Source organism: Typopeltis vanoorti, chromosome 7 (assembly GCF_054136105.1).
Source record: "Typopeltis vanoorti isolate ZY-2024b chromosome 7, IOZ_Tvanoo_1.0, whole genome shotgun sequence".
NCBI lineage: Eukaryota > Metazoa > Arthropoda > Arachnida > Uropygi > Thelyphonidae > Typopeltis > Typopeltis vanoorti.
The window spans coordinates 14,646,501-14,652,500 of NC_143555.1; the positions used below are offsets into that span (position 1 = coordinate 14,646,501).

Below are 6,000 nucleotides of genomic sequence, written 5' to 3' on the forward strand. Positions count from 1 at the left end.
GCCAAAACAGAACACACAGCAGAAATTGCTACAAACAAAAATTTATTCCCTGAAACTCACATGTAAGTAAAATTGTTATTTTATTATAAATATTCTTGTAATTTTTAATGAATATTGTTAAGTAGTTATGTATCTAATTATTGGCCTCTCTCGCATTCAAAGCGCCAGTATGTGCCATTGCAGGTTCTTATGCATTTATTCGTTTACTAACAAGCGAGAGCGGTGAGCGCTCCGATTCTGATCTGTGCACCGCTTTGAATAATAGGCTATATCTTCAGGAATTTTTCGAATTTCTTGATAAAAAGTTAGGAACAGATTTGTAAAAGTACATATTAAAAAAATATTAAAAAAATCGATTTTTTTGATCCTCTAAATAGTACTGCCTCCTTAAAAATATCAAAAACTTACAAATTAACAAAAAGAAAATGCCATAGAGGAAAAACCTGTGATAGAGAAAAATGATATTTGATATTTGAAATCAGGGCACCCAAATTAGTAAAAAACAAGTTTCATATAAAAGTCAGCAAAAATTGTGTTGGACTGTGTTATTCTTTGTTAAAATAAAAATAACCGAACAACTTAAACAAATTCCTCTTCAAGAGGAACTGGAATCAAAGCACTCAAGTCATCATTATATCAATATTTGTAATCTGGAATCTTTAAGGAATGTTTTGATGGCCCTGAAAGGGAATATTTTTGTTTTCATACTGTTAAAAATTTATATATCTTGAACAGTATGGAATACTCTAAAAACAAGGCTTAATACACAAAGCAGTTTTACATTCAGGACACCAGATTACTGAGACCTTTCTGATTTTTTTTAAATCAGGCATGACATTTGTGGGCAGTTTTTTTTTTTTTTTTTTTGGTGATAAAGTTTCTGAGAAATGGTTAGAGTTAGCAACACTAAACTACAAAAGTCTGGAAGGATTGTCTGTTAGCTTGCTTGCTGAAGAAGGACCATGAACTTATAGCAATGCTTTTGTGGTTTCTACTCTGTAATCTAGACATGCCTTGGTAGACTTATATGGTTTCTTGTACAGGAGGAAACTGTCCCAAATAATAAAATCTAATATATGTTCAAACAATTTTTTTTGTATTATTTTTTTTTTATGTTGTTTCCTCATTACAGAGTAAAATGATAGCTACTGATTGCACTTGTAGATTCCTATCATAGTGTCCTTGTATGCATGCACAGAAATGGGTTTGTCCTTCTTGAAATCAATGGAATCCATGGAGAACCATGGATTCCATTGATGGATTGTGCAGGAAAAGCAGAGAAAAACTTTTTTTTACCTCCTTACGCAGTGCAAAGACTTTCCCTCATTGATAAATTTTGATTTCACCTTTCAACAGTTTTAATGATAGCAAATCTAGAAGCATATCTGAATCAAGAGGCATAGTTGTTTTATATATTAATGATCATTTTCTGATGATATATCTAATGATAATTTTCATCATCTGATAATTTTCTAATGACATATTAATGATAATATATATATATTAATAATAATATATTCATGATAATTAATGATAATAATATATATAAAATAGTTGATTGACAAAATGAGTGCTTAAGGGTCAAGGCTGTATAACTGAGAGGAGATCTCCACATAGCCTTTAAAGGAATGTGGAGAACCGACCTGTGCTTCTCACCCAATGTCCAATCCTCACCTACTCATGGAGAACCTTGTTAAGAATCTACCTGAACACTCATCGAATGAGGATGGGCTTGAAATCTGGGATTAGCTGATCAAATTGTATTCTTATTGGCCTAAACTAAAATATAAAATGATGGTACAATATGACAGAATTTCATGATGGCTGGGACGTTGCCTTGTTAAACAAGGCTCCCATTGTTTTCACCAGGAAACCAAGACGAACAGCGAAAAGTCAGCTACTGGAACATATTCTAAAACACACCCAAAATCAACATCACCCGAGTGAAAGATTGGTACTATCAATATAAGAAGCCTGAATGGCAAAGAAATGGAGCTAGCCAAGGAATTCGATAAGTACCAGTTCGACATAATAGGGTGACTGAAACAAAAAAGACAAAAACTGGCAAGATCTTTCTGAGTGAAAAAAATACAGAATGTTATATTCAGGCAATGACAATCAAGGAAAAGAAGGAGTAGCCATAGTGTTCAACACTAAATACAAGGCTAATCTTCTTGAATGGCAGGCCATATCAAGTAGAGTGATGTGGGGATAAGAATGGAGAACTAAACAATGAAACTTATTTGTGCCTATGGTTCCCATAGAAGGTTCTGTTAAGATAGAAGTGGAGGAATTTTTTGAGGCTTTAGAGAGACAATAAAAACTGAAAAGTTGGTCCTTGTTGGGGAGCTAAATAGCAGAGTAGGAAGTGATTGTCAGACATACATAAATATTTTGGGAAAACTTGGAGAAAAGAGCAAAGCTAATAATAATGGCAAATACCTGTTGCATTTCTGCTCAGGACATGGACTGGTTATTACTAACACAATGTTCCAACATAAAAATGTGAACAAATTGACATGAAGAGAAGAGGCAAGGAATACGAAAAATGTTATTGTTGATAGTGATGTTTTCTCCCTGGTGCAGGACACCAGAGTGTACAGAGAATTTGAAACTGGAAGTGATCACCATTTAGTCTTGAGCAGGATAAAATTAAATTTCATATTGAAAAGAAGAACATGTAAGAAAGTTTTAAAGTTAATAAAAGTTGATGAGCTCTCAGATGTGAACTGTAGACTAAAATATACAAACATTATTCAAGAAAAAATTGAAGAGTTTGAAAACAAGAACTAAAGCTTGGAAAAAGATGGCATCAATGGCAATATCTTATTAAAAATGAGGATATTAGTAAAGAACTTGATGTTAGCATCCAGGAATGTGTTAGCAGAGCTAATCTCAGGTGGTATGGCCACTTAAACAGAATGGGAGAGGAAAGATTATTATTATTACGGGCAACTCCAAGGAGTCCTTAGATTGTTTGATTGAGGCCCTAAACATCATGTCAAGAACTATTCAGCATTCGTGCAGTATCTATCATACTTTGCTTTGAAAGCATTCACAGTCATGACAGACTCTGGCAGTTTATTCCACTCGTTCACCACTCTCCAAGTAAAAAAACCTAGTTCTAACACAATTGCTAACTACACACTTGCTCAGTTTCCATGGATGGCCCCCTGGTTCTCTAATCACCAAACCTGTTCTGATATATTTCCTCTGAATTAATCTTGTAAAACTCCCTCAGTAATTTGAATGTCTCAATGATATCATCCCTTTTTCACCTATCAACCAATTTCTGTAACCCACAGATCTTCAACATGTTCTCATAAGGGTCATCCCATAGACCAGCTACAATCTTGGTCCCTTGCCTCTGGATCCTCTCTACTTCCTACCCATCAAGAAGAAACCCTGGTGCCCAGATCTGGGTACAGTAGGCAAGATCGTTGTCTTATCAAGGCTTGATAAAGAGGAACAATAACCTGCTTGTCTCTGCTCATCAAGGTATTCTTCAGTAACTAAGTGATATGATGAGCTGATTTAGCCACTTCTGCTATGTGCCCCCTAAACTTCACCTCCCTCCCTATCCACCAACACTCTGAAATCTCTGGCTCCATCAATTTCCTGGAGTACAGTTCCACTAATGTGGTACTACTGCTGCTAATCTTTTCACCCCAAAATGCATAACCTTACACTTTGCTACATTAAAATGTCATCCATTCTCCTTAGCCCAGTCTGGCAATCTATCCAAATCATCCTACAAAATTTTGACACCATGTGCATTCACTATTGCTTATACCCAACTTTGCATCATCGACAAATAAATGAGCAGTTCCTCTCAGATCCTTTCCTATATCATTAATGAACAAATTAAATAGCAATGGTCCAAGAACAGAACCCTGTGGAACACCACTAGTCACCGACCTTCTTTTGGATTCTACTCCTGAATAAACTACTCTCTGCTATCTCTCCATCAACCACCCTCCTATCCATCTCACTAACCCTATATCCATTCCACATGTGCTGCAGTTTGCAGATTAGAATTCCATGTGGTATCCTGTCAAAGGCCTTTGCAAAGTCCAGCAGTATCACTGTAAACCAATTACCCTTATCCAATTCAGGCGTCACTGTATTATAAAATGTGAGCAAGTTACTGAGGCATGAACTACCCTTCACAAAATCATGCTGCGCCAAATAGAGTATCCCATTTCCATCTATCCATTCCTGTATTTTACTCTTAACTAATTTCTTCAATACCTTTACAATGACTCCTGATATGCTGATCGGTTGGTAATTTGCAACAGCAGTCTTATAGAGGTGAAAATGGAACTATTTTCACCTCTTTCCACCCCCTTGGGACTAACCCAGAGCTGAGACTTAAATTAAACAATATGGTCAAGGGAACTGACAATTCCCTTTGGCGGTTAACGTAAGACTCGAGCTGTTATACCATCCAATCCCCCCAGATATATTCACATTAAGGTTCGGTAATATACTATTCACCTCCATTTCATTCACCTCAATTCATGTATAAGCCATTGTTTCCCTCATTCCTGCAATATCGCTGCCTGGATGATATACTCTTGCAAGGTGTTCATTTAGTAATTCTACTATTTTGACTGATTCAGTTACATCCCTACTATCGGCATTCCTTAAAATCATTCTGCGGCATACATTTTTTCTTTTATTTGCAGCTTATTGAAATAACTGTTTGGGATTCTTTTTAGCTTGCATTGCTAATTTCTTTTCAGAATTCTGCTTTTGCTTTTCTTACCAGATTAGTTACCTTTCTGGGCTGTGCTTTGTACTGTTTGTGTGCCTGCAGGTCAGCTTTCTCCTTAAATTCCCTCCACAATTATTTCTCTTTTTGCAGCTCAGGCTCAATGGTGTTATTCATTCATTTAACTCCCATCTGATTTACTGTCCAAACTCTAGGTATGCAGTCAGCCATTACCTCCCTCAAACACCCCTTTACTACTTCCCATGAACTATCAGCATGCAGCCTTGCAGTTTTACATGCCATGGCACTGATCCAAGCAACCTTGGCAGGGAATTTTGAGCTGTGCTGAAGAAAGTGTTTATTAATTAGTGAATAGTCTGTTTTTCTACATTTTTGTAGAGCTAAGTTGTTTTCTGGAATACGAGTGTCCATCAATGGTTGTTTTTTGAAGTTAGTTGTTGTTGCAATATTGGGTATTTTAGTTACCAAGAAGATGGGGACGGAATCGAATGCATAACATATGAAGACAACACAAAGGTAAGTTTTCATTATTTAGTTATTTCATTTTATTTATTTATTTATATCTAGTGTACTTAAATATTCTGTTTGAATTGTTTGTACTTTTCTTATAGTTATGCTCCCTGATACTTTTATTATATTTTATTATAGCGTTTATTTTTTGACACTTATTAGCGCCACTATTTTGAATAATGACGGCAGTTAAAATTACAAATGGTGTATTGCCAAGTCCCCCTCCCCATTTAAGGACTCCATTTTGTGTGATATCATACAGGATTTTATAGCATGCGGGACTTGAGGAATGTATGCGTCCCAGTGATTGTATATGTAGCAGGAGAAAGAAGGGAGAAAATGTATATGCACAAAATGCAGGCAATAGGAGGACCTTGGTGATTTAGAAATGACCACAACTGACCTCATTGAGTCAGAGACGGGAGATGACGGGTATGATAGAGGGCGAGAGAAGTATAAATAAAATAATAAGAGTGGGGAGTATGGAAAGGTTGAATGATTCTAAAGTTTTAGGAAATACGTCTCAATTGGGAGGATGAATGGCAAACAACAATGGCTGACTTACAGAGAGAAATAGACGAGCTGAAAGAGCAGGTGGAATGTCTGGGGAATGAGATGAGAAGTGTGAAAGATGAAATTAAGCAAATGCAAGAGACGAATTCAAGGCAAATCAGAGGAGGAGTGAGAGAGTTTTGGGGATGAGAGGAGAGAATAGGAACAATAGTAGAGGAGAGGGATTGAGAGAGAGTTATGGG

General features: G+C 36.3%; 1 protein-coding gene across 3 annotated transcripts in view; it reads left to right on the forward strand.

Annotated features, from left to right (window-relative positions):
* The window catches only part of LOC150104498 (SEC14-like protein 4), a 233,991-nt gene that overhangs the window by 147,210 nt on the left and 80,781 nt on the right, over positions 1-6,000 (forward strand). The window contains exon 1 of one of the 3 annotated variants that reach the window (XM_090395190.1): positions 31-62. The exons of the other annotated variants lie outside the window; for them this stretch is intronic. The gene's annotated coding sequence lies outside the window, so the exon portion shown is untranslated. Of the gene's footprint in view, positions 1-30; positions 63-6,000 lie in introns of those variants that run through there. 3 annotated transcript variants of the gene reach the window in all.